This window comes from Manis javanica, chromosome 10 (assembly GCF_040802235.1).
Source record: "Manis javanica isolate MJ-LG chromosome 10, MJ_LKY, whole genome shotgun sequence".
Taxonomy (NCBI): domain Eukaryota; kingdom Metazoa; phylum Chordata; class Mammalia; order Pholidota; family Manidae; genus Manis; species Manis javanica.
Genome location: NC_133165.1, coordinates 75,522,962 through 75,528,961, shown reverse-complemented (window position 1 = coordinate 75,528,961; position 6,000 = coordinate 75,522,962).

The window sequence follows — 6,000 nt, the reverse complement described above, 5'->3', positions numbered from 1 at the left end:
AGGCTGACAGTTTAAATAAATAAATAAATAGTACTATTGAACAATTTGACCTTCAAGAAAAATAAACAGTAATTTATCTACAAGGGTTTTTTTAAGTAAATCTAATTACAAAATGTTTTAGAACTAGTATGATTTTTCCCATTTGTTTTGACATTTTTTAAGTAAGCCTTACAAATTTTGTTCCTTTTTGCATTAGTTCTTAATAATATATAATTTATATCTCCCTGAACCACATACTTGATAGAAAGTGTTAAGTTACGTGATACATCAGGACAATGAGAAGTCAAAGAAATTGCATATACTATTAAAAATCTACTCATGAAATGAGAATTTGCCTGTTTTATTATTATTCATATTTTTAAAAGACATTCCACAAATACATATGTCTATTTAAAGGAGAAACTATATATAGAACAAGATCCTTCTTATTCTTAATCTTGTCTTTAGTTAAGCGCTGTCAAGAAAACTAGGTTTTAGACAGTCCTCCATCCCATATAGGCTGAGTGGCTAATGTAAAATGTTGATGAAAATACCTGACACATTTGAAGGCAGTGTAAAGTATGGTTAGGATCAGGTAAGCAAGCAGATAATCTCTTCCATCAACAAATACTCAGAACTCTCTATGGGCTAGATACTGCACCAACACAGGGGGAATGCCCCAATGCCCAAGGACCTTAATGCTGTATGTGCCTAAGGGGGAAATGTGTTCCCAGCCTGGGGCAAATAAACCTTTAAAGCCAAATCAGTCAAAGAGAGAAATAAAGTGGAAGAAACCTGTTTATTGCTTACAAGCAGTCATCTACTCCTGATCGCCCATGTCTCTCCTGCCCCAGCTGTGAAGGCCCCACCAAACCTCTCAGATCCCTGCTGGCATGCTGTCCACCCCCTTGTAATCACCTATTGATATGGACAGGCTACTTCTCTCCACCCCTTGAAAACACCTATTGATACGGTGATGTACTAAGGCTGGGTGAGAGATTCTGGAAATACTGCAATCTTACCCACACTATCTTTCCAAGATTCACATTTTTCCCACATTTTACCATTCTGATATTGCAGTACTTCTTACAATAAATGAATGGCATTTTAGCTTTATGGAAAGTGGTAATTCTGATACCCTTTACTAAAATAGCGGTTTTTTTTTAAAGGAGATTAAGTAGACTGAACTGCTTAGAGTGAAGAGTAAGGGGATTAAAGACAGGAGTAGATCGTGATACCCTTCCTTACCTCCTATGTGAGTGAGCCTATGTTGATAAAGTTAAGTGTATGCTTTTAATACCATGCATGTGTGCAAATACCTTAATTTCTCAAGTTGTGAGCTACTTGAAGCAAAGGATGGTATCATATTTTTCTACTTCTTCAAACATGGAGAACAGACACGTTATTTATTATACATTTATGAATGGAGACATGATCATGGAGTTTTTGATCTACACATACTTTGTAAGGAGTCATTTGTTTGAATTTTTAACTATATATATGTATTTTCAAAGAATGTATGGATACACATACACATGTAATTTTCCTCATTATGGTAAAATCCATTCTTAACAATATTGTGTAATTATTTACATTCACTTGAAAATAATAAAATATTTTGACCCGAAGCTCTATCTATATTTTGAAACATGCCAGATTAAAAGTTATAATCACGTAATTTTAGATATTTGTCTTGTTCAAAATCACAACTGAGTCTATAGCATACTGTGAACTCTTACTTTGGATTCTTTCTCAATGTAAAGCACAAAATTGGCCCCAACTTAATATTTAGGGATGGACCAAGGTTATGTTCCAGGGTTTTGTGGATTTGTTGACGTAGCCCCTGCTCTGTAGCAGTGTGCACAGTGCCAACCCTTGCTCCTCCCCTATTGCTGAAGAGGCAGATAGAAACCCACAGATACGGCTTGCATCATTTCTCAAAAAGCCTTTTCTCATCTGCTTTTAGAAATTTAACTTGCTTTGGGGGAATTTCAACTGCAAGAGCAGGTATGCATCACGCTCATGCTGTTGTAAACAAAGGCTTTGGACTTTGTGGCTCAGGGAGTATCCCTGGCTTCCAGAATCACACATCAGTTCTCCTGGAGACCCACGGAAGTGGTGTCTGTTCTCCTCTTCTTCCCACATGCCATCCTCCAAGACTTTGTCAACCCTTCCATCTAATTTGTATTTTGTGGGTTTAGCTACCTCCTCATTTCACAAAAATGGATTTGTTTATTTTTTGTTTGGTATTCCTTGTTTCTTTTGAGAAATTCTCAGGAAGGAAAAGAAGAAATGCCAACTTACCCCCCTCATCCTTAAATTAGATATTCTCAAGAAATATTTTCATTAAAGCTTGAACAATTGGATATATTTTCATTATAGATGCAGAAAATTTCTAAAGATCTACTATCAGAATTAATTGATAAACATGTAGCTGTTTACCTGATAACTCTTTCCCCTGCTGAATTACGGTTACCTCCTTACTTCTGTCTCTACACCCAGGAAAGTCACATTGGTGAACTAGATTCAGCCCCACCAGGAATTAAATAATTCCAATTACTGTCTCCCAAGTTGAAGCAAATAGTTTTGTTGAAACTAAACTGAGCATTAAGCAATGTCAGTTTGCTGTCTGGTCCACTCTCCACTCTGTAAACACAGTAGAGCATTTATTTACCTTCAGACAAATATCATTCTAAATAGTTGCCTTTTATCCAGTCTGGTGGCCATATTTATGATGTCTGTCATCAATAGTGTATCATTATACTCCAAGGTTTTTGTTATTGTTTTACTTTTATTATTTTTTTGTCTTAAGTATTCTACTAGTTATATTAGATTTGGACTCTAGGTACTTACATTTCAAGGTTTTCCAGTCTTTGAGATTTACAATCTAATGGTGTCTCAACCTTCTTGTGGATGATCTACTGCTAGTTGACTTCTCTGTTTGACTTTGAACCTTGTTGAACTTCAAGACCCAGAAATGCATTTACTCAGCAAGGCCTACTTGGTTCTAAACCTCTCTCTCTCTCTCTCAATCCATTACCACATCCTCAAACCCTGGTTTCTGCCTCAGCAAACCAAATGGGAGCATCTTACCAATGTAAACAGAACCTACTGCCACTTCTCCTCTGCCATGTCAACATCCTCAGATACACTAATTTTTTTAACTATACAGAAAATAATATTCTCCTTAGTCTTTAGAAGTTGAGTAGAATCTATTCACTAAGTACTTTATGCTTAGCACTATGTCCTTTTAAAGCAGATAATGTTTCAAGACTCAAGCCCGACAGGAAAAGTAAAGAGAGAGCGCCAAACTGTAGCTGAGTGAACAGCTGTGGCCTAGATCTAGAAGAGCTATAATAGTGGTGCTTTCAATTTGAAACGAACCCTGTGAAAGTCCTGAATGGCAGATCTCAGAGAAACTGTATTTAAATATCCACATATAAAATTAAAGAACTTTCTTTTATACATACAGAGCAGTAGGTGTCAGGAATTCAAAGCTTGTTCTCTTAAATGTTCCACAAGCTCTTCTGTAATGTTTCTTTACATCTCTGTTTTACTCCCTATAAATTAATTGTTGATGTTTATGTATTAGCATTTGAGAATTGGTCAATTTAACAATTAATAAAATGGTAGAAATCCTGAAAGTTATTGAAAACAATTTTTTTGGTAGGTCTAGAGAATAAGATGCTGTTTTGTTTTAAGGAATTATTATGAATATTTATCATAACACTGTGCTCAAATATGTAATATCACTAATAAACGTATTTTACAGAATACAAATATATTAAAAAGAAAATTTGGATGAATTGGATTTCAAAGTAACTGACTTCAACTGACTTCAAATAAATTTGTTCAGTATTTTTTAATTGAGAAAGTGAGGCAATTATTTAATTGTTCAGGCAACTTTTTTTTTCACTGAAGGCTTCTCTTATAAGAAAAGTTAGGAGACCCATTGTATAAAGTAAGAATGAGGGAAACCTTCCTACAAAGATAATAAACCCAAGTATAAAGACAAACTATAAAAATACTTGACTACTGGAGCCAGGATGGCGGCGTGAGTAGAGCAGTGGAAATCTCCTCCCAAAAACACATAGAGCTATGAAAATATAACAAAGAAAAATCTTCCTAAAATAGAGACCACAGGACACAGGACAACATCCAGACCACATCCACACCTGCAAGGAACCAGCGCCTTGCGAAGGGGGTAAGATACAAGCCCCGGCCCGGCGGGACCCGAGCGCCCCTCCCCCCGGCTCCCGGCGGGTGGAGAGAAACCAGAGCGGTTTTTTTTTTTTCTTGGCGAGCGCTTTTTGGAAGCCTTAGAGGGACGGGCCCCCGTTGCTGGGGAGGCAGGGTGGCGGGACCGGTGAGGAGGTGCCTGGGAACGGCGCCGGAGGACAAAGAATATCCCGCGTTTCTCCCTGCGGGACCGGCGGGTGGGTGCCTGAGACCAGTGCCTGAGAACGGAGGAGGTCGCGCGTTTTTCCTTTTTTTTTTCTTCTCTCTTTTTGGCGAGCGCTTTTTGGAAGCCTTGAAGGGACGGGGACCCCAGTGCTAGGGAGGCAGGGTGGCGGGACCGGTGGGCGGGTGCCTGAGACCGGCACTTGAGGACAGAGGAAATCGCGCGTTTTTCCCCTTTTTTTTTTCCTTTTCTGCGAGTGCTTTTTGGAAGCCTAAAAGGGACAGGGACCCCAGTGCTAGGGAGGCAGGGCGGCGGGACTGGTGAGCGGGTGCCTGGGACCGGCACCTGAGGACAAAGAATATCCCACGTTTTTCCCTGTGGGACCGGTGGGTGGGTGCCTGAGACCGGCACCTGAGGACAGAAGAAATCGCGTGTTTTTCCCCTTTTTTTCTCTCTTTTTGGCGAGTGCTTTTTGGAAGCCTTGAAGGGACAGGGACCCCGGTGCTAGGGAGGCAGGGCGGCGGGACTGGTGAGCGGGTGCCTGGGACCAGTGCCTGAGGACAAAGAATATCGAGTGTTGCTTCCCTGCGGGACCGGTGGGTGGGTGCTTTTTGGAAACCTTGAAAGGACAGGGACCCTGGTGCTAGGGAGACAGGGCAGCAGGACCAGTGAGCGGGTGCCTGGGACCGGCAACTGAGGGAAAAAAAAAAAAAATCGCTTGTTTTTTCCTTTTTTTTTTCTTTCTTTCTGTTCCCTCTCTCATTGTTGCTGTTGTTGTTTTGGTTTGGAGAGTGCTTTTTGGAAGTCTTAAAGGGGCAGGACAGGTCACTTAGACCAGAGGCAGGGAATCTGGGGATCTCTGGGCACTCTAACCCCCTGGGCAGCAGGGAGCACAGAGGCCCCTTACGGAGATAAATAGCCTCCTGGCCGCTCCCCATCCAACGGGGCTCCACCATTTTGGAGGAACAGCCCCAGCCAGGCCAAGCCCACAGCAACAGCGGAGATAAACCCCAAAGCAACTGGGCGGGAAGCAGAAGCCCTGTCTGCGCACAGCTGCCCAGCACAAGCAACTAGAGGTTGCTAGTCTCCCAGGAAAAGGCTACAAACCAACAAGAAGGGAAGCTCTTCCAGCAGTCACTTGTACCAGCTCTGGAAACTATCTCTATCACCATGAAAAGGCAAAACTACAGGCAGACAAAGATCACAGAGACAACACCTGAGAAGGAGACAGACCTAACTAGTCCTCCTGAAAAAGAATTCAAAATAAAAATCATGAACATGCTGACAGAGATGCAGAGAAAAATGCAAGAGCAATGGGATGAGATGCAGAGAAAAATGCAAGAGCAGTGGGATGAGATGCAGAGAAAAATGCAAGAGCAGTGGGATGAAGTCCGGAAGGAGATCACAGATGTCAGGAAAGAGATCACAGAAGTGAAACAATCCCTGGAAGGATTTATAAGCAGAATGGATAAGATGCAAGAGGCCATTGAAGGAATAGAAGCCAGAGAACAGGAACGTATAGAAGCTGACATAGAGAGAGATAAAAGGATCTCCAGGAATGAAACAACACTAAGAGAAATATGTGACCAATACAAAAGGAAAAACATTCGTATTATAGG